Source organism: Vicugna pacos, chromosome 13, assembly GCF_048564905.1.
Source record: "Vicugna pacos chromosome 13, VicPac4, whole genome shotgun sequence".
Taxonomy (NCBI): domain Eukaryota; kingdom Metazoa; phylum Chordata; class Mammalia; order Artiodactyla; family Camelidae; genus Vicugna; species Vicugna pacos.
The window spans coordinates 28,588,801-28,612,440 of record NC_132999.1 but is presented as its reverse complement, the minus strand read 5'-3'; the positions used below and the strand labels follow the sequence as shown (position 1 = coordinate 28,612,440).

The 23,640-nt window shown below is 47.8% G+C and overlaps 1 protein-coding gene and 1 long non-coding RNA gene across 7 annotated transcripts in view; both read right to left on the bottom strand.

The window, feature by feature from the left end:
• Positions 1-23,640, bottom strand: part of GLIS1 (GLIS family zinc finger 1) — a 211,519-nt gene that overhangs the window by 108,848 nt on the left and 79,031 nt on the right. The gene's annotated exons all lie outside the window — the stretch shown is intronic.
• Positions 7,667-9,897, bottom strand: LOC140700915 (uncharacterized). The gene is made up of 3 exons (XR_012079672.1): positions 9,852-9,897; positions 8,779-8,846; positions 7,667-7,989 (listed from the first exon to the last, which is right to left on the bottom strand). It is a non-coding gene; the product is annotated as an uncharacterized lncRNA (long non-coding RNA).

Below are 23,640 nucleotides of genomic sequence, written 5' to 3'. Positions count from 1 at the left end.
ACTGTACAACAATTATACCACAATAAAGATGTTAAAATAAAAAGTGCAGGATGTGGGGGACAGGATGGACTTAATGACCAAAGGCTCAAATACAGGGACAAACAACACCCTGAGAGGTCAGAAGGGACAGCCCTCGGGGAAGGCTCTCAGGGCAGAGGACAGAGTCCCGGCTCACAATGGGCCCCAAACTCTGTGGCACATCAGAATCACGTGGGGGACTTTTGAAAAATACATCTGGGCCCTGCCTTAGATAAAGCAAATGAGAATCTTGAGGCACGTGGTCCGGGAAGCTGTCCTTTCACGAGTGCCCCAGTGGATCCTGCTGAGCCGACCCGCGGCCAGTCTGGGGCCAGCCCCACCTAGTGTCTGACCACCAACTTCAAAAGAAAGTCTCCTGCTTTGGCCTGGTCCATTCAAAGCCCTTCACAGCCTGGCTCCAAACCACCTCTCTGGTCTGATCTGCCATGACTGCACACACGTAAACACACACACATCATACAGTCACACAGTCCAGGACTAGCAGCTATTTACCACTCCCCTGATAAACCCTGAGTGTGCACCAGCCCCACCCTGTGCTTCATACTCTTCCCTCTCCTGAAATGCCTTTCTACCCACTTCCACCAGGGGAACTCATTCCTACTTACCCTTCAAGGCCCAGCTCAAGTGTTTCCTCCTTGAAGCCCTCCTAGATCTCCTCTGTGCTTCACAGCCCCATGCAGTAGTCCCCACCAGGCCCCAGCCGTCCCCGCCACTGGCTGGCTGGCTCCTCGGGGCCTCTCTCCAGTTCTCCCTACAGCCTGACTTCCTGGCCCAGCACCTGGCTCAGAACGGTGCCCTGGAAACAAATGCGGCATGAGGGGGCCTCGGAGAACAGGCTGTGACCCAGAAATAAAGAGGGGAAGGGGAGGCATCGCTGGGCTCCTTGTTCCACTGTCCCAACCCCGCTGCAGACACACTGGCCCCCTCGTGCAGACCTCACTGCCCGTGAGAGGCCTCCCCTGCTCCATCCGCCCCAGACCCCACTGCCCCGGCCCCATCACTCACCAGCCCCTCATCCCCTCCTCTTCCTTCTCAGCTCATACCATTACCCACACAGCACCCTAGCTGCTCACTGTCTGTCTGCCCCATCTGAACACAAGCTGCACGAGGGCAGGACTCTCTCTGGACTCAGTAAGTATCTGCTAAATCAAGTGGTTTCTGGAGAGCCTTCCTGATCATTCCTGCACGCACAGGCCTTGAGACAGTCAACCTAGACCGTTCAGTATGTGAGCCCTGGGTTTGCCCTTCCTATCCTACTGGACATGTTCGTCTGTGGTGAATTTTAAGGGAAAAAAATCTTCAAAAATTGTTTTAAATTCCATAACCCTATCTGTCAGATAGCTTAGATTTTTAAAATTGTGATAAAATACGTAAAACATAAAATTCACCATCTTAACCATTTTAAGTGTGCAGTTCAGAGTTATTAAATACATTCACGCTGTTGTGCAGCCATCACCACCACCCAGCCCCGTAACTTTCTTCATCTTATAAATCTGAAAACTCTGTACTTATTAAACAATAACTCCCCCTTATCCCGTCCCCCAGCCCCTGGCCACCACATCCTATTTCTTTCTCTATGATTCTGACTACTCTCTAAGTACCTCATATAAGTAGAGTCATATAGTATCTATCTTTTTGTGACTGGCTCATCTCACTTAGTATAATGTCCTCAAGGTTCATCTATATTGTAGCATGTGTCAGAATTTCCTTCCTGTTTAAGGCTGCATAATATTCCATTGTATTATGTACTGCATTTTGGTAATCCACACTTGGGTTGCTTCCTCAGACTGCTTAGGTTTTAAATCTTTCATTTTCTTCACTACATCTATGTGTGTGACTGTATCTGTGCATATATACATACACACATATTTAACATCTTACTACATATTGACATTTGTTTAGTATTTGTTACACTAGATATCAAATCATGAGCATTTTTTTCTCTTGTCACTAAGGAGTCCTCCAAAGCCCCTTTGAGCAGCTGCATCATATTTCATCATGGGATTCACCATAACTTATTTAGTTATTCTATTGTTAGACATTTAGGTTGTTTCCAGTTTTTTGCGATTATAAATAATGCTGTGATGAGCACCCCTGAACATAAATCACTGTCTGCAACACTTCCTCGGGACAACTTCCAAGAAGAGGAATTCCTGGGTCAAAGGGATTGAATATTTTCCAGGCTCACAGAACATACGGTCAAATTTGCCCTCCAGAAATGCTGCCCCCATTTACACCCCCACCAGTGACTGGTGAGAGGGCCAGTGCCATTGCACATTGCAGCAACAAACAATAGGGTTTCCTCTATCTTCGCTAATTTGCAAGACTGAAATCAGACTTCATTTTTATTTGGCTTTTATTACTAGTGGGGACAAATATTTGAACATACTTTTTGGCTCTCCGTATTTCTTTTGTCAAATGCCTGTTCCTATCCTTTCTCCATTTTTCTTACCCTTTTGGGAGAGTTTTTCTTAGGTATTAAATATATCAGGCTTACATATTTTCTCATTTTGCTTATTGCCTTTTATTATTGTTTATAAATTTTTACACATAAAAATGTTCTAAATTTTCACGTAGTCTAATCCAACAGTCTTTAGTTGAGATCACTTCCATGGGCTTTAAGTAAAGCTAGTCCTTTTCCAACCAGACATAAGATAAATATTTCCCTATAATACCTTCTAATTTTTTGTGTGGTTTCATTTTTCACACTTAACTCCTTAATCCATCTGGAATGTATTTTGCAGGATAATGTAGGTGAGGATTTAACTTTATTTTTTTCCCCAAATAGTTAACCAATTGTCCCCATCTGTGTTATTTTTTTCCAGATCCTTATGGCAGAGTTTCTACCATCTCCCTTAGTAGCACCACAGCGTAATAATCACAAATATCATATGTTTCACTTACACTTTACAAAGTATTATTCATTTATCATTCATTCATCACATTTCTGTTGAGCGCCTGCTATGCACTAGGGACCATTCTAAGTGCTGGGAATCTAGCAGTGAATAAAACAGATAATAATCTCTGCTCTCATGGAGCACACCTTCCAAAGGGGGATGTAAAATAAAATAAGTAAATGATACAGAATGGAAGTGATAATGAGAAAAATGAAACAGGAAGAGGGATAGAAAGTATCTGAGAAAAGGATGCACTTCTACATAAGATGCTCAGGCAAGGCCTCACTGAGAAGTGTCACTCAGATAAAGACCTGATGCAGGTGAGGGACTGAGCCATGTGGATGTCTGGCTGCAGAGGGAGGACATCCAGGCAAGGGAAACAGCCAGTGCCAAGGTCCTGAGGCAGCAAGAGACCTAACATATTCCAGGATTAGCAAGAAGCCATTGTGACTGGAGTGGAGTAAGCCTGAGGGCACAAAGGAGGAACTGAGGCCAGAGGAATAAGGGGGTGTGTGTGTGTGTGTGTATGTGTGTGTCATGTAGGGCCTCCCAGGCCTTTGTGCAGATCTTGCTTTACCTCCACATCTGGCTGAGGTGAGGAGTTTGGATGAATTTTAAGCAGAAGAGCAATGTCGCTAATGTTTTAACAAACACAGAGTCTGTCAACCTCAGCGCTGCTGACATTTGAGGTTGGATAATTCTCTGCTCTGGGAGGCTGCCCTGTGCACTGCAGGATGTTTAGCAGCGTCCCCAGTAGTTCATAATCATGCACGTGCATGCACACTACACATACACACACACCCAGCTGTGGCAATTAAAAATGTCATTGCCAAATGCTCCCTGGGGGACAACATGCCCCTAGTTGAGAACCCCTACTTTAACAGGACCACTCTGGCCGCCGTGCTGATGGGGCAAAGGCAGAGACATAGAACCCAACTAAGAGGCTACTGCAATCAATTAGTCTGAGGTGATGGTGGCTTCAACCAGGGTGGTGAGAAGTGGCTGGATTCCTGATGGACTAGGAGTGTAGAGGCACCAGGATTTACTGACAGATCAGCTGTGGAGAGCGAAAAAAAGGGAAGAGTCAAGGACGACACCAGGTGTTGATCCTGAAGCTCTACAAGGACAGAGCTGCCATTTACTGAGATGATGAGAGGAGAAGGGCCAAGTCTGGGGAGATTGTCAGGAGCTCAGTTTCAGTCATGGACGTTTGAGACACGTAATAGACATGCCAGCTGGGGACACTGAAGAGCAACTAGATTGACAAGTTTGCAGCTTAGCAGCCAGATCAGAGCCCAAGACATAACTTGAGACCAACAACAGGTTGATGCTGTTTGAAACGTAGTGAGACGGGATGAGCCCACCAAGGGACGGAAGCATCAACAGAAAAGCAAGCAGTCCAAAGAAAACTCCAGGTCCAGATGGCTTTTCCAGTGACTTCTACTCCACATTCAAGGAAGTTCTAATCTTATACTCAATCTTCCAGGAACTAGAAGAAGAGGGAATATTCCATAATTCATTGTACAAGGCTAGGAAAACCCTGATATCAAACCTCAAAACAGACAGTATGAAAAAAAGGAAAAGCCCAAGTTAATTTTATTCATGGACATGATGGGGAAATTCTAAATAAAATATTAACAAATTGAATCCAGCAGCACATAAATGGGAAAACCACATGATGACCAGGTATATCTAAGGAATTCAAAGTTGGTTTATCATTTCATGTTATTCACCACATTAATAGATTTAAAACCAAAACAATGTGAGCATCTCAATAACTGCAGAAAAAGCATTTGGTAAAATTCAACATCTATTCATGATTTTAAAAGAAAACTGCTAGCCAATCTGGAAAAGCAAGGAACTTCCTTAATATGGTAAAGAGTATTTACAAAAAGCTAACCATAAATTTCAGTTAGTGGTAAGATGCTTAAAGACCTCCCATTGAAGCAGATGAGGGTGCCCTCCATCCTTGACTTCCATCCTCCATCCTCCACTCCTACTACATTACACAGTGTATTCTATATAACAATTTGATATACTCTGGAGGTCCCAGCCAAAATGAAAAGGCAAGAAAAATAAATTAAAAGGCTTAGGATGTATGAATACAGCTGACATCCACACCCAGGTCTCTCTGATCCTAGCCCACACAGAGCACTCCCACTCAGTGTTTTGGGGTTTGGTTTCGGGGGTTTTTGTTTTTGTTTTTTTTTTCTTTATCGGTCTTCAGTCCTCCCCCTACTCCCTCAGTAACTCAGCAAATGCCCGCTGGGATTTCTTGTGAAGCCACTCATCACCTGACATTTTCTGCCTCCCTCTGCTCTGCCTGTGGTGTGTTTCTGACCTCCGTCCCTCATGGACTGCAGGCTGGGGGCAGGGGCCACTCTCGAACTGCTCTGTGAGCTGCACTGCCCTGACCTCAGCTCCTTCAGCTCCTTGTGGGCAGGACCAGGTCTGCTCCTCCTGTGTCCCCAGCCCCTCACACACAGCAGGTCTCAGCCATGCCTGCTGACCCATGAGTGAGTAAGAGGAAGGTGATAGCAGCAGCAGGACTGTCTCCCAGGCAGGACTTTCTGCTTCACCCACTTATATCCACGTCTTCCTTTCTTCCTTGAGGGACCACTCCTGCTGCCATGCTCTGAGCAGCTGCTTTGCACGGCCCTCTGCTGGGGGCACTGGGGACACAAAGGGGCACAAGAAGACCCCACTCCTCCCTGGTGAGCTGACAATGGCCACACAGAGCAGTGGGAGCAAGCAGGTGCCTGACCCAGCCTGATCCAGTAAGATCAGGAGAGGCTTCCAGGAGGAGGCAGCTTCTAAACTGAGTTACAGAATATGAGTGGGTATTAGTGTCTGAGCACTCACCATGTGTCAAGCAGGGATGGACAGACATGTGCCAAACAGGCAGGGAAGAGACAGAGATTCTAAAATAGGACATGTGTGAGCAGAGGACGTGGGCGTGAAAGAACGTGGAGTTTCGGGGGGCCTGGCGGGAGGACCCAATGCCAGGACACTGACTGACATGCACGGGAAAAGCTGGCCCCTTTGTGCCGGACCCCAGAGGTTGGATGTTATCCTGAGTGCGGGAGAGAGTCAGGATCCAGTTTAGCTTAGAGACATCACTCTGGTGGGTGTGGAGAAGGATCCATGACCATGGTGGTAACTGTCGTGCTATGCTCAAGGCAGGGCCCAACCCACAAGAGGCAGTGTACGTGGGAAGGGACTAGGAGGGGCATCTCTGGGGAAAGGGGGTTCCTTGTTTCTTTTCATTTTGATTGATAATAACTACAGGCCTGCTTGGTGATGGACACCAAAATCCAAAGTCAAGAATGCCCGCCAGCTCGTTAACCATCACAGCAACTATGCTGGGCACTGGTTGCAGGAAGGAAAAACTGAGCAAAGCAGATATTGGCCCAGAAGGACAGATTTCGTCCAGGTTAGCTCAGGCCCAGTTGGTCAGGAGTCCAGGTCCCTCCCTCAGCTGACAAATGAGGCTGAGACCTGCACAGGGTTAACCAGGGGCCACTGCAGAGTCAGAGTCTAGAAGTGGCCACGCCAGCCCTGAACCTGGCCTGTCCCCCTCTTTCCCCAGCCCAGCTGCCTCCCAACCCCAGCAGGCCGCTGAGGCAGCACAGAGCAATGGCACAGACCGGGCAGTCTGGGAGCAGGGGGTCCTGTGTCCACGTCCCAACAGCACTCCATCGCATGGCCCTGGCCAGCTCCCCTCACTGCCGCCTTGGGCCAGATGGCAAACGGTAAGTTCCTTTCCACCCCTAAAATTTCACACACCCAGAGGCCAACAGAGGGACAAATAGAAGGAGCCAATGGACATAAAATCAGGGGTGAGCATGGAGTGGGTGAGCATGGAGGGAGTGGGCAGGGAGGCAACTGGGAGCAGTGGGGCCTGAACAGGCAGCTAGAAAACAGAGGCAGTAAGACCTCTTAGGTCTTGGGGAGGGGGCTGCTGGGGTCGGGGGCTGCCTTGACTTACCAGAAGAGCTCAGGCAAGTCACGCCCCCACCCTTGGGGCCGAGACTTCCTCATCCACAAACTGGGGACAGGGGTTAAAGGGCGGAGGGAGTGAGCTGGACCAGCTGCTTTGAAGGCCTTTCAACTTCACACTGACAGCACAAGCCTGAATATCAAAGGACTGAAACTGGGATCTGCCACTGGGAACTGTGTGACTTTGAGCACGTTCTTAGTCTCTCTAACCTCAGTTTCCTCATCTGTAAAATAGGGACAGTAACACCCCCCGAGTAGGGTGTTCTAGAGACTGAACTACACTGGGTGACGCAGAGGAGCCACCCGACGATGACCACACTCTCCGGCGTGACCCCGAGGGAGGGCATGGTCTGCGGGCTCCCCAGGCCCCCGCTGCCTCTCGCAGCCGCATCAGGCCTGCTGCGCCTGCCAGGCTGCTGGGGGAGGCTCTCAGCCACCGCCAGGCCTCCTCGCCTCATTCAGAGGCGTTTTCTTCGGTCCTGGTGGGCTTCTCTCTTTCCCGCTCCCCTCAGCCCACAAGGTGGCAACTGTGAGAAGCCTGTCCCTCTCCTCCGGGCTGGCAGGAGGCGTCCTATAAATCAATCAATAAATTCCAAGCAGATGCGCACAAGCTGTTTTGGTTGGAACCCTGACTCTTTCCTACCGTTGCCGTGAAACCAGACTCTCTCAGGTGATTCACAATTTGACGGGGCCGGGCCTGGATCCACCAGAGGGTGACGATAATATTTTCTTTCCTGTCTTACCTCGGAGACAGGGTGGAGTTTTTTTCCAGCCCTCTCTCCTGGGCCGACAGCAAACCCAGGTTTACTCAGCGCATATTTATAGACCCTCGGGCTGGGGGGAGCCAGTAACAAGGACGGCGGCCCTGCGGTGCGGCGTCCCGGTGTGCAGACGCCTTCCCCCACAGGACTCTGCTTTCCTCCAGTGCTTCACGAGGCTCTGCCTGAGGAAACCAGCAGGGGGTGGCTGTGGCTCTGCTCCTGACGGTCCTGGGTTCAAGCTCCATGTCTGACACTTCGCTGAGCTTCAGTTTATATTGTTGTTTTGTAGACAACTTTACAAATCGTAGTAAGGTGAGATTTAAATGAAAATAATATACATGAATAGCTTACCCAGGACCCAGCACATCTTAGATATTCAACAGATTGTCACTATTAGTATGAATAATATTCTGAGTGCTCAGGGAAGGGACACGCTGGCTCTGACAAGGTCAAAGTGTCGACCTTGTCATACGATGCCACACACTATGTCATAGAGTGGAGTCCAGCCGCCAGCTCCAGCCAGTTCTACTGGACTGCCTGACCCCTCCTCCTGCACAGGGGGCACCAGGGCAGCCAGTCAAGGAGAAGAAAAGGAAAGGAAGCTACAGCATAGTGCATGCCTGTGTGCTGGCCCCGTCCCAGGAAGCAGGGATGTGACACCCAGATGTCGGAGAAGCGGTGCCTGCCCAGCACCAATCAGCCGGTTCCCCGGGCGGCCAGGCAAACACCAGCTCCCTTTATGAACAATGCTCAGCAAGAGGGGGAGATATCTGAGCCTGCATCTAGAACAAGTTAATGATTCAACTGCTTTTTGTTGTAACCAAATAGAAGGAATATAAAAAGCCATGCATTTGGTTTAAAAACAGGCCAGTTCCTTCACACCATTTCTAGCTAAAATCCTGACCTGCCCCTCTGGTGGTCTCAGCTTTTCATCTGAAGGCAGGATTTCTGTGGTCCCCAGGTCCCTGCCCTTCTGCGGGGCCTCTACCTGAGCCTGCCTGTCGGATGCTGTGTGTGGGATCTAACCACCACAGCAGTTTACCAAGCACCTGCTATGTGTGGGCAGCAGGCTGAGCACTTACCTGGGTTGTCTGTCTGTCTGTCTCCTCCCAACAGCCCTACGAGGTGGTGAGCACCAGCACTGGGCCCACTACACAGAGGAGGAAGATTAGCAGGCAGAAAAGTTAAGTAACTGATCTAAAATCATCAAAGAGGTCAAGGCAGGATTTCAAACCCAGGCAGTCTGTCCCCTGAGCCACTCTGCTGTCCCTACTATGTTTCTCTACACACACACACACACACACACACACACACAACTACACTGCTGAGGCAGCTCCCAGAGTCTAGGCTTGGCTGAGATTCATAGCAGGACTGTGACCTTATAATCTCTGAGCCTCAGTTTCCCCATCTGTAAAATGGGAATGACACCTACCTCCATAGGGTTGTCCTAGAGATTAAACTATACTAGATGACATACAGTTGCAGAGATGAATCAGACATTGACTCCCTGCCCTTGGGAGTTAATGGGACAGCTGAACACAGATGAATTATAACAAGATGCAGGTCTCAGCCTGGCCCTCGAGGCCATCCTCAGTCTGGCCTCTGCCCATCTCTTACTGTTATCTGCTCTCAGTACAGCTACTCCCAACCTCCCACAGAGCAGCCTGGCTCTTTGCTAACTCTAGGCCTCTGCTCTCTGGACCCCTTCTGCCCAAAATATCTTTCCTCACTCATTTCCTTGGCAAACTCCTACTCGTCCTTCAGGACTCAGTTTAGCAGCCACCTCCTCCAGGAAGCCTTTTCTGACTACTAGAAGTTAGGCTGGTGCTTCTTCTCGCTCTGGCTGCTCCTGGCCTCTCTCCATCTCAGTTCTGCTCCCTGCGGGTTGACACAGCTGTTACGCGCTCTCCTCTACTAGGCTCTGGGCTCTTCCAGGGCTAACACTGTGTCTGTTCACCTGGGGTCTCCAGCAGAGGGGCTGGCCCAGAGCTGGTGTTCAGTGGCAGAAATAAGTCAGTATCTCAACAGATGGATGAGGCAGGTATGGTGGCCGGACACCTCTGCACCTCTCCCACTGGGAAGTCCTCTCTGTGCCCTGACAGCATTCTGTCCATCCACCTCCCTTACGCTTCTCCTTTAGGACACCTGTACTGACCCATTCTTTGGGCTGGGCTCAGGGAACACGGAGATGAACCAGAGGGGCTCAGGAGGGACTGCAACTCATAGGTGAAAGTGTCACACTGGGTTCCCCCAGCAACCACCAGGACCAGGAGGGTGGGGTTTGTGACATCCCAGGGGCCACCTGCTTAGCCACCATGGCAGAGCCAAGTCAGGCAGGCAGGCTGGGCTGCCAGAGCTGACTCTGCAAAGAGATAAAAGCCTGGGAAACAAGAACACGCAAAGGAGGGCAAGGAAAAGGGAGAAGGAAAAAAATAATAAAAAAGGGTTCTTTCGGTATTTATTTTCAAAGCCACTGACGAAAAACAGATTTGAAATTTGGGGGAAAAAAGGGATTTGGGCCTTTCAAATTCCACTCTCCACTAATTGACTGCAGTTTCCTTTGAAAGAGCCCCCAGCTTTTCTGAACAATCAGCGGCCCAGCTGGGACTTGACAACCAGCGGCATCCAGGCCTCCTGGCTCCAGAGGGTCGCTGTGGCTGTGTGAGCTTTGGATAAACAGATGGACAGACATTGGGGCACTGGGACCCTCAAAATGAACACTCAGAGCCAGACCCTGTGTACCATGGAAAGTGGTCAGGCCAGGACTCAAACCCATGTCTCTCTGACCCCAGTGTCTGTCATTCTGCCATTTTGATGCCTGCCTCTCAAGGTGCTTATGGCTTATCAGAGGCAATAGGGAGCCACAGCAGGTGCAAGCACAAGACTCCTGGAGGGTAGGTTTTCTAAGTGGAGAAGCAAACTGCCAGATCCAACATCCTCAGGGCTCTGAGAGTGAAATCCGTCCCGGCAGTAGGCCGCCCACCCCATCACACACATCCCCAGCGCCATCCCCCACCCCCACTCAGCCAGAGGAACTGTTCATGTTCTCTATTCTCCTCTGCCCGACAGAGTCAGAAATGCCTCTCAACTCAAGCCCTGTTAATTCGCCTGCCTGTCTCCTTGCCTGACCTGGGAGCATTTGGCCAACTGCTCTTTAGCGGGGGGCAGCTCAGAAACAAATACCCCTACTCCCATCTTGCACTTGGAGAAATCCAAACCCAAACGCCCCAGAATCCCAGCACGCCAGCCCTGGGAAAATCCAGGGGCCTCACCTGATGGCAGCTCAGACCATAAGCCCCTCCAGTGTGACGCTCTCTGACTCACGTCTCACACAAAGGTCCAGAGGGGCAGGAGGACTTGACACACAGTCAATCACAGAGTTGGCAGGATCTCAACCCAGACCTGGCTATGAACCCTGCTGCCTTTCCCCTGGTTCAGCCCATCTATCTAGACAAAGAGCCTAACTTGCCTTCCTGAGCCATTATCCCCAAAGGATCTATGAGCAGCAAAACCATAACATCCTGGAAATGTCAGTTTTCCTTCCATGAATGAAAAGGGCCAACAGCCTTCAGCAGAAGCTGGCTTCCAGCTTTCACATATGCTGATCCCTCTGCCTGGAAAGCCCTTCCCCTCAGAGAACTCACTCTCTTACTAGGAGGTTTGCTCCAGTGCTCGCCTCCTCCAGGATGTGCTCCTTGACCCTTCTCCTGTGCTCCTGTGCTGTCCTTGCTGTCCTCTCTCTGGTGCCCTGTTCTGCAGTGTGGAACAGCTCTGCCCATCTGCTGATGCCCATGCACCAGCTCCTCTAGGGCAGGAATGTCCCAGTGCCCACAGTAGAAGCTGCCATGTTGTCTGCGGAATGAGGAAGGCAGAGAGCGGCAGTGGAGCCCAAGCACTCCAGGAAGGGCCCTGGGTGCAAATCCTGACTCCATCACCCACCAACTGTGTGACCTTGTGAAACGTACTTCCCCTCTCTGGGCCTTGGGCACCTCACCTGAAAAAATATGAGTGACAAACTCTGCCCTAAGGGATTGTCACACAGATCAAATGAGCTGAGGGTATGAAGGCACTTCATGAATTATGGAGCTTTAAACAGATAAGGACAGTGGGAGAGGCAGTGATGATGAGGGGGCAATGGGGACAGGCAACCTCAGTGGTGGAGTGAGGGTGATGTTCCTAACATGTCCTCCTGACACATGTCCACCTCTCCTGCAGCCTCTTGGGAAAGAACAGTCAGCCTGCCTATCTGTGCTGGAAGGAAAGGGGGAAGTTAGTAAGTACTGAGCACTTGCTCTGTGCTGGGAACTGTCACAGACAGCACCTCAGTCTCACGCTTAGGGCAATCCCATCCCAGAGCCCGTCCTTTCTGTGCCTCCCACCCTAGGCTGAGTCTAAAGCTCTCCTTGACCAAGTGTCCACCCTACCCTCAGGTGCTGCCAGGCATACAGCCTCACCCAGGCCTGCTCCTGCTGACCTCAGGGGCCCAGCGGACCCAGAGCCCCTCGGGCCAGGCCACACCCACCCTGATGACTCCCCAGGCAGTGTGCCGCCCTGCTTCTGTTCCCCATTATGCGCAAGGATCAGTGTCCATCAAATAAATCAGGCTTATGAAATCTGATGAACAAAGATTCTAACGGTGGGATGCTGTAATTATAAACATCAGCAGCTCAGCAATCTGCGATCAGGGGAGCCACCTGGCTTTGATAGGGGGGACGAGCAGCAGAGCAGCTCAGTTTAGATTGTTCCAGACACCGCAGGCAGGAGGAGCCGGGGTCCTCTGCTCCAACCTGCCAGCACACTGCTGGGGAGTTTCAGGTTGCTTCATGGCACATGAGGCCGTCTACCACCAGACCCGGCCAACTTCTCCAAACCCCGCCTTTGCAGTACTCCACTGGAACTGGGACTGCTCACCGCTATCCACATACACCACACCTTTTCACATTTCCAGTCCTTTGCAAAGGTTATCTATGTGCCAATGAAGTCCCATCCATCCTGTATCACCCAGCTTAAATGCCACCTCCTCCAGGAAGCCTTCTGAGCATCCCACTCAGTAAAGCATTCCCTTCCCTTGCTATAAAACTTGTCTCTCCAGCCTCACATGAGCTAAGCTCCATCTTTTCTCTTGTCTTTGCACATGCCATTCCCTCTGCCTTCCCTCTGCAGCTGTAACTCCAACTCACCTTTCTTGTCTCAGATTAGACATCATCTCTTCTGGGAAGCCCCCTGCAATCTGCTGCCAGGCTGCCTTGGGTGCTGCCTGGCCCCCCAGCTCCCTATACTTGCTCCTCAGCCCATGCTGTAATAGTCAGTTTGCATGTTTGTGACCTGTCCTGACCTAGAAGCTCTCTGTCCCTAGTGTCCAGCAAAGACCTGGAGCCCAGTAGGTGCTCAGAGAATGTATGCTGAAGAAATGTGTTCACTTGCTATCCCACAGCCAAGGGGCAGGACACGCCGAGACCCACAGACTGTGGTTTGAGTCCCCTGAATCCTGTCGTCTCAGACTGACAAGACCCAGCTCCTAGTGACTGAACAAATGAAACCACCAAGGGCTGCCAGGACCCAAGTGCAGAGAGCTTCATATGGAAGGAATCAAGAGGACTGAGGAATAAAGTATCAGTTGGAAAAGACACTTTATTATCCAGATCATAAACCTGATTTACACTCAGGTTTCTTCTTTTCAGAAGCTCTGTAAAGTTTTACCTTTGCCCCAGCAAGCCTTGAGAACAAACCTTCAGGGCAACAGGAAACTGCCCGTTATGACTGGGGAGGAGAAGGGGGCTCCCAGAGGCTCCTGCCCTCCCCATAACCCTGTAGGTCAAGTCACTTGAACCACGGGCAATGGATGGGGCCCAGCTGGGGGCCCAGAAACCTGGGTTCTAGTACAGACTTTGCCATGCACAGGGGTGTGGCTTTACAAGCTACACCCTGGTCTGGGCCTCAGTTTCCCCATCTGTACAATGGCGACAGGGACAGAGGAGGTTAGCCAGATCTACCACTGACCTTCAAGGGCGCGGCATAACACGGCAGCTGTGGGTTCGATTCTTACCAGCCTTGTGGCTTGGACACTTCGCACATTTCTAACATGCAGGGACTGTGTCAGGACGGCACCTACCAAAGGCTGCCACGAGCACTATGGTGTAATGTTGGAGAAGGGTGTAGACCAGCGTGAGCCCCTCCTTTCTGCTCCCGGGGGTCTTCTCCCACCACCCGCAGCTGGCAGATGCTGACAAGTGGAAATGAGGCCCTTCCAAAGCCGCTGTCCAAATTCATCCCTCCAGCAAGCCAGGAGGGACATGGTGCTACCTCCACATTAGAGAAGAAGGAAATGACGCCTGAGAAGGGCCTTAACCTGCCTGTAATTCCATGAGCTGGGGCCCAGCCCTGGACCCCCAGTGCCAAGCCCAGTGTTCTTTCCCTGATAGAGAATGCTCTAGGCCAACTTGTTTTGCAAAGAGGCAAAGTGGAGGAGGGGGCAAGGATTCATCTTAGGGTCAACTCAAATATATTGGAAGATGTGCCTAGAAGACACCATTTATGCAGCTGACTTGTCTCTGTTTCTGTCCCACTCCGGCCCAATCACTAGCTCCCACTGCAGTCAGGCTGCCTGGACACCCTTCCCTGCAGAGCGCTGGGCCGCCCCCCTCACTCTACTGAGGCCTACGCTCAGAGGCCACTGCCCCAGAGTCTGGCCCTGTGCACCTGAAACAGCACCCCTACCCCCTCAGTCCCCAGCCTCTCAGTCCCCTGCCTTTTTTATAAATCACCATATGTCACCCTCAGGCACAATATCCTATTTCTTTTCTTCAACAAATATTTACTGAGTACCCATGATGTACCAAAAGCTGCTGTGTATGTTTGGGAAATGATGGTGAACCAAACAAACAGCCCTACCCTCCAGGAGCTTACATACCAGAAGGCACATTATAAATAATAAACAAGATAAACACACTAAAGGTATATAGGCTGTTAGAATGTGAAGTTATTTGGAAAAAAAATTGAGCAAAGTAATAAGATCAGGCATGACTGTGTGGGATGAGAGGGCATTTTAAACAGGGTGTTGAGGTGGACACAATGGAGAAAGGGAGGAGTTGATCCAGCAGTTACCTGGCAGAAGGGCATGCCACGCCAAGGGAGCAGACAGTGCAGAGGCCCTGAGGAAGGAGTGTGGTTGGCTGGAGTGAAGAAGTAAGGAGAGAAGTAAACGATGTCGTGGTCAGAGGGGTCCCGGGCCCAGGGTCACACTGCAGGCCACCGTGAGGACTCAGGCTCCTGCTCTGAGCGAAATGGGGAGTCACTTCATAACAGCATGTGTCAATAGCAGAGGAGAGACAGAGCTGACTCAGATAGGATCACTCAGGCTGCTGTGTTGAGGGCAGACTGTCTCGCTTGTTTGTCAGTTTATTGTTTGTCTCCTCCACAAAAATATGAGATCCGTGAGGGCAGCACCTGACCTTAATTGGTCACCATCATCTCCTCAGTGCCCAGGACAAGGCTTGGAGCATACAGCGGCTCAGTAAATGTCTGTGAAATGACTGACTGACCAGACAAACAAACAAGCACTCTAGCCACACCTGCCTCCGGCTACTCCTCACATGTGCCAAATGCACTCTGGCCTCAGGGCCTTTGCACTCACTGTGCACTCTCCCTGGAACACTCTTCCCCAGATAGCTTTATGGTTTATTCCCACAATTTGGATCTTTACTCAAACGTCACATGAACACTGAGGCCTTTCCTGGACATGCTATCTAAGAGGGGTGTGCCAAGTACCCCTCTCCAACACCTCTCTCTTCCCTGTTCATTTTTTCTCTGTTGCATTTGTTACCAAATGACATACTGCGTAGTTTCCTTTATTACTGTCTATCTCCATCCATTAGAAAATGGGCAGCTGGGAGACAGAGACTTTTTTTCTGTTTTACTCACTGATTGATGCCCAGGGTCTAGGACAGTTGCTAACACATAGCAGGAGTCCAAGAAATGCTTGCTGAATGAGTGAGTGATTCCTCTCGCCTCTCCCTTGTCCACCCTCAGTGAGCAGAGTGCCCGGCCAGGGCAACAGGAGATGGTGAGGACCCCTCTGTCCAACAGCAAGACCCCCCATTAACCAATGGCCCGGAGGCAGAGGCCAGAGCAGAAGGGCTGTACCATTCCGTGGCAAGTTGTTTCATAAAGTTATCTCATGGTAACCACACAAGCTAAGTGTCATCATTTCTGCTTTACTCAAGAGGAAAAACTGAAGCTCAGAGTAGCTAAGCAACTTTCCCAGAATCATAGAATTTAGGAGATGGCAGAGCTGGGATTAGAACCCAAGTCTATTTGAGCCTTCCAGTTCCTATTCAATCCAAGTTTTAATTACCCGCCAGGTCTTGCCTGACCCGGTGCTTGGTCCTGAGGAATGCAGCAGTGAACAAGCAGACTGAGGGAGAGGTAAAGAGTATTTCACGCAGGGAACAGCAAGTGTAAAGGCCCAGAGGTGAGTGCTTCACTCTGGATGGACACCTATTAAGAGAAGGCTGAAACAGGAGGTAGGAGTTAGATGACCCAAGGCCTTCTTCATGAGTTAGGAAGCTGGGACCACAAGGAAACTCAAGTCAAGACTGGAAAACAATCCAAATACTGGAAACAACCTGAATACGGACCAACTGGAGTGGTTAATAACCGTGGTATATTCATTCAATGGAACATTACACAGCAGTGAAAATGAACTGACTAGAGGCACCTGTAATGACATGATGCTGGATTTAAAAAGTGACTCTCAGAATATAGAATAAAGTTTGAATTCAACTAAAACTAAATAATATATTATTTAGGCACACATATGTATGTGATAAGAACTTTTTTTGGATAAAACTCTGTTAAAGAAGAAGAATAAACAAAATTACTTTAGGCAGGGATGAAGGAAATAAAATATATAAGAATTAAAATAAAGAAATAAAAGTGCTATTCACAGAGGACAAAAAGAATCTAGAAACAAATGGTCAACATTCATAAGTGAACTTGACAAGATCAGTACACACAGGCTGAATACTCAAAAATCAATTGTGTGTCTATCTGCAATAAGCAGGAAAGGAAATTTTTTAGATAGTATTTACAATAACATCAAAAACATCAAACAGCTATGGAAAAAAAACTAACATAATATGTGCAAGACCTCCACACAGAAAACTACAAAACATCATTGAGAGAAATTAAGGCTTAAGAGGAAATATCACACTCATGCATCAAAAGATCCCAAACATAAATTTGGAAATTCTAAATTTATCTTCCCAAATTTATCTAGAGAGTCAATGCAGTCTAAATCAAACTCCCAGCAGGTTCTTTTTGTGTGTGGAAATCACCAAGCTGATTTTAAAATTTATTTTAAAGTCCAGTCAAGAACAGCCAGGGTAATCTTGAAGAACAAAGTGGAGGACCTTCCACGACTAGATATCAAGCTTCACTGTAAAACTGTAGCAATTGAGACTGTGATTGGCACAAAGATTAACAAACAGACCAATGGAAAAGAAGAGACAATGCAGAAACAGACCCACTTGCAGAACTGATGTGCAGCAAAGGAGAGTGGAGAAAGGACAGGGCATTTGATAAAAGCTGCTGACTCAATCAGATTTCTATACTTAAAAAAGTAACTTGACCGCTACCACACACTATACACAAAAATAAAATCCAGATGGATTATAGCTCTAAAGACAAGGTGTAAAGCAGCTAAGCTTCAAGAAGAAAATACAGGAGATTATTTTCACAATTTAAGGTAGGCAAAGATTTCTTAACTAGGACTTAATAAGCACTAACCATAATAATAATGATTGAAATGAATAAGAATATGAAGATATGTGCAGCCCAATGTTCATAGCAGCACTACATACAATAGCCAAGACATGGAAACAACCTAAATGTTCACTGACAGATGACTGGATAAAGAAGATGTGGTATATTTATACAATGGAATACTACTCATCCATAAAAAAGAATAAAATAATGCCATTTGCAGCAACATGGATGGACTTAGAGATCATCATTCCAAGTGAAGTAAGCCAGAAAGAGAAAGAAAAATACCATATGATATCACTCATATGTAGAATCTAAAAAAAAAGAAAACAAAAAAGTACACTATGAACTCATCTACAAAATAGAAACAGACTTGCAGACATAGTAAACAATCTTATGGTTACCGGGGAAAGGGGGTGGGAAGGGATAAATTTGGGAGTTTAAGATTTACAATGTTGGCCACTATATATAAAAATAGATTTTTAAAAAAGTTTCTTCTGTATAGCACAGGGAACTACATTCAATATCTTGTACTAACCTTTAAGGAAAAAGAATATGAAAACAAATATTATGTGTATGCATCACTGGGACATTGTGATGCACACCAGAAACTGACACATTGTAACTGACTATATTTCAATTTTTAAAAATCCTTAAAAAAAAACCCCATTGCTAAATTAGACTGTTTTAAAATGAAGAGCCTCTATTCATTGAAAGGCACCATGAGGGGAGGGTATAGCTCAGTGGTAGAGCACGTGCCTAGCAAGCACAAGGTCCTGGGTTCAATCCCCAGTATCTCCGTTAAAAATAAGTAAGTAAATAAAAATCCAATTACCTCCCCCACCAAAATAAAAAAATAATAATAAACAAGTAAATCTTAAAAAAAGAAACTCTTACACTAAACAAACAAAAAGAAAGAAAAAAGGCACCACAAAGAGACAAAAAGGACCAGAAGATTGGGAAAAACATTTGTAGCCCACCTGACTAATAGAGGGCTTAGATCCAGAATAAAGTTCTTCTACACATAAAACAGCAAATAATCTTCCTCTCAAAATGTTTTAAGGACAGTGGGAAGGTATAGCTGAGGGGCAGAGCACACGGTTAGCATGCACGAGGTCGTGGGTTCAATCCCCAGTACTTCCGTTAAAAAATTAAAAATAAAAAAAGAGTAAACCTAATTACCTTCCCCCTAAAAAAAACTTAAAATAATAATAGTTATACTAAATTTAAAAAGCAAAATAAAAAAATTTTAAGGACATGAATAGGCTTCACAAAAGAGAATAGTCAATGGTCAAAAAACCATACGAAGTACCAGGACTATGACACTTCTTAAAAGATAAAAAACACAAATGTTTTAGATTATCTTAGAGATGATCATACTAAGTGAAGTAAGTCAGACAGAGAAGGACAAATAGTATATGATATCACATGGACGGAATCTAAAAAAAAGGAAAGAAATGAACTTATTTACAAAACAAGAACAGACTCACAGACACAGAAAACAAACTTACGGTTACCAAAGGGGAAAGGATGGGTTGGGATAAATTAGGAGTTTGGGATTAATGGATACACACTACTATATATAAAATAGATAAACAGCAAAGTCCTACTGCAGAGCACAGGGAATCATATTTAATATCTTGTAATAACGTATAATGAAAAATAACCTAAAAATAATATATACACACACATATATATATAAAAATGAAACACTTTGCTGTACACCAGAAACTAATACAACATGGTAAATCAATGATACTTCAATTAAAAAAATGAATAAATAAATTAAAAAAACATATGAAATAGTGCTTAATATGATTTGTCATAAGGAAAATGCAAATCAAACCACAGTAAGATACCACCACACCCATCAGAACGGCGAAAATTGAAAAGACAGGCAACACTAAGTGTTAGTCAGGGTGATAAGCACTGGAAGCTCTCTTTGCTGGCAGTAGAGTTAAAACGGTGCGGTCACTTTGGAAAACCCTACAGCATCACGTACTAAGAGTGAACACAACTGAACCCTACAGCTCAGCAATTCCATTCCAGGAACACACACAACAGAAGAGCAAATGCAGGTGCATCCTAATACAGGTACCCCTGTATCCATAGTAATGTTAGTCACAAACCAGAAACAATCCAAATTTTCACCGGCACTGGAAGAGATCAATAACCTCTAACACTGCACATCAATGAAAATCAATAAACCAGAGCTACACAACAACATGAGCAGATTTCAGAAATATGTTGTTGGGACAAAGAAGCCAGACACAAGAGCCTATGTATGCTATGACCCCAGGTACATAAAGTTCCCAACCAAGCAAAAAAAAAAAAAAAAAAAACCAGGCTGCGGTGCTGGGAGGCAGCCTGTGGTCACCCGGGGCAGGAGGTGCTGGGAGGAGGTGTGAGCGGGCTCTCCGGGTGACGGTGATATTCTATTTCCTGACCTATGTAATTACTGATCTCCCAGTTATGTCCTCATTGTGACTGATAGTCATCAAACTGTACACAAGATTTGTGCACTTTTCTATAGAGAAGATTTACTTCAATATAAACAAAATTAAAATAGAACTGCAGGAACAAAATTCAGTAAAGTGATGACCTCCAGTCTGAAGGGAAACCAGAAAGGGGAGAGCACAGAAGTAAAGGTATTTTCTTATTAGTGGTCAAATGAGGGGGAAGGGTAGAGGAGGAGGAGAGGGAGAGGGAGGGAGAGAAGTGGGCACATTAATGCACCAAAGACGACAGTGACACAAACAATGGCACTTAATCCAATTCTATGCATATAAGATTAAAAACATATAAATACATAAAAGGACCACACTCCAGGAAGAGATCATTGGAATCGGAACACACCACCTACTTCATGGGATCATGAGACAAATAAGTGGTGTCATGCTCTGTTAAAGCTAGGATAAAACGAATATTTTTTTGATTTGTATTCAGCATCTAGAACAAGGCAGATGTCCAATAAACAATGACTGAATGAAGAGACAGATGTTCTCTTAAAATAATTAAGTCCTGGGGATGTAATGTACAGCATGGTGACTACAGTTGATATTGTATTATATATTTGAAAGTTGCTAAGAGAGTAGATCTTAAAAGTTCTTACCACAAGAAAAAGAATCTGTAACTATGGGAGGTGATGACGTTAACTAAACTTACTGTGGTGATCATTTTGCAATATATACATCTATCAAATCATCATGTTGTACACCTTAAACTTACACAATGTTATATGGCAGCTGTATCTCAGTAAAACTGGAAAAAAGAGATGGATGAACAAACAAATAGGTAAAGCAGGACCTGACCCTCAACGCTTGTCTCCCCTGGTCCATCCACCAGCATTCTCTCCCCATGCTTACGGTTCTTTTTGGCTGGCACTGGCTTAAAGAGTGCAGCGTCCACTCAAACCCCCTGGATACCCTCTCCCCAGCATCGCACACTGGCCAAGCGAGCCCAGCATGTTGGGGCCAAATAAGGTAACAATTTCCTTTCAGCCCTATGGCGTTTCTCAAATGTTAGTCCATTTTTTCACAGCGTGAAAGACCCAGAGTCTTTTTTAACAGTCCAGTCCTGGGATGGATCTGTCACCACGACAGTAAAAAATAAAAATTAAAAAAAAAAAAGTTTAAGTGCATCGTGTGCTTATAATAAATAGTTTGCACAAAATTATTCATTCCACATACGGGCAGAGCGAGGCCTTTAATGTGCATATTGTTTGTGGAGAGCCATAACCCAGGCTGTTACTGGGCAGAATGTGGAAGTCGTTTTCTACTATTAAACAAGGGAAACAAGGTTCTCATTTTAAAATTAATTCAATGAAAACTATTAAGCAGTTGGCCGTGAATGCCTCAGTATTTTTTCCAAACTGATATTAATAAGGGCTCCTGCTCCTAGCCCTGCCTAAACAAAAACACAAAATTAACCACATAATTTCCAAGAACACTTTCCCAGCGGTGTTGTTGCTATTCTGAAACACATAACCCAGAGTAGGCAGATCCACCCAGAACCAAGACCCATGTCCCTGTGACGCTGTCTTTGGGTGGTCTGGGTGGGGCAGCGGCCTCGTGGGTGCCACAGGGCTGGTGGACAGAGTGCTGGTCTCTCTTTGTTCAACCCTCTGTGACTGCGTGGGGCACACGAGGTCCCGGGCTACCCCGGAGTACTAAGGGGTGGATGAGACAAACACAAGTCCCCAAGGCCTCTCCAGGGACACGCGGTCAGCAAGTGTTGACGGTGCATCCACTGCAGGACAGCTGGTGACTGGGGAAGACTGCAGGACCGGAAGTCAGACAGACACAGATTAAATCTCAACTGTGCCACACCCTAGGTCCATGGTCTCAGTGTCTTCACCTGTAAAACCGGGCTGTTTTATGAACCTGACAGGTCCTTGTCCTTGTTCAAAAAGAATCCAGCACACACTTGGAATGCCACTGGGGGTCTTCTGATGTGGGGCCATCTCACGCCTTCTGAGCCAACTCTGTGCTGAGGATGCAGAGACTAGAATTGGTCACTGCTCCTGTGGAGAGACAGGTCGTTGAAGCAGGAGGCGTGGCATGCTGTGGGAGCGCAGGGGCAGGGAGGCTGGGATCGGAGGCCAGGAGTGAGTCCCACATGTGCCATTCCTGAGGGGCTATCCTCAGCTGCTGGCCACTCGGACCAGTGCTGGCCAGGAAAGGGGGTGGCAGGATGACAAGCCAGGATGACACTGCCAAGGACCCTCTGGGAGCCCCAAACCCACCTGGGGTGGGTGGTTTCCATGTGTATGTCCCCCAGGCCCTGTGACCATCAGCCACCAGACAGCAAGGACAGTGTCTGACTCATCTCTGAGTCCTCAGGGCCAGGCTGGGAACAGACCAAAACTCACTGAAAGTTTTCGATGAGCCCCTCAGAGACATCTTCCACAGGCGTCCTGCGGTTCAGGAGGGAGGGCATCCTGGGTGGAAGCACTGATTCTTGTGAAATACACACCTCCCATGTTGCCTCTCTTAAAACTGGGGTGTTGCAGAGGGGCCCAGATTCTGGGACGAGTCCGAGGAGACATGCGGACCAGCTAAGGTCTCCAAAAAGAAGGAGGGGGCATCATCAAGCCCACATCCTCCACATCCTCCACCTCCACATCCTCACTTGTAAGTGAGGCAGCAATCCTATCTCCCAGGGCTTCCAAGAGGATCAGTGACCTAACAGAAGGGAACGAGGAGTGCTGGACACACGTGAGGCTCACTGCCTCTCTTTTCAGCTGTCTGTCTCCATCTCCCAAGAGATTCTGACTGTGCACCTACTGTGGGCAAGGCTCTAAGGCCAGGCGGATGAGTCCAGGCTGGAGGTTAGCCTGGAGGTGAGCATGGGTTCTGAACATTGCCAAGGCTAGAGGAGGGGAGAGGAAGAAAAGGTGGCTGTGGACACGGTGCTGCCTCGAATGGGAGCTTAGTAAACATTGGACTGATGGACAGATGGCTGAGGACAAAGAAATGAACGAAGGAATGAGCAGGACTCAAACCTCTAGTTTCGGGTTCCTTCTACTCCCATGGAGGCAGTTTGCTGTGCCCTGTCCCCCAAAACCCACACCGAGACCCACATTCTTCCGGTCACCCCATGGAAAGGCCTGTAGACAGCGTGCATCATGGCCTGAAGACCCTGCCCACGTGTCTGCCTCCCACTGTGTCCCTATTTGTCTCTCTCTGGACACCTCTCTGTTCTTTCTGTCTCTGGCTTTTTCTGTCCCATTCTGCTTTTCTCAGTAAGTGGGTATCTTTCTCCATTTTTTTCGGTGTCTGCCTCTCTTTTTGGCTTCTCTCTCTCTCTCTTCTCTTCTCTTTTCTTCTCACCTTCCCTCTCCCCACTGCCCATCTGTCTTCCCAATTCCCCTGAGAAACCCCAGCTTCCAGCCGGCACAGGTGTGTCTGCAGATGTTTTACCCAAGGAGACACTGCTTGTAAGCAGTGAGAGAGGATAAGGGTGAGGCAGACATCCCTGTTGAAAGGGGGCATGACTTGAAGCCCTGGGTCACAAGCAGGGGGAGACCGGCGTCCCTGCCATGCCCCACCCTATCAGTGCATCCCACTGCCTCCCACCCTGGCTCTCCCTTGGCCCAGCCCTCCTGGCTACCAGCAGCAGGCGAGGAGGACAGAGAATACCTAGAGCAAAGGTCCCCACCTGGATCAAGTCCTAATGAGGCC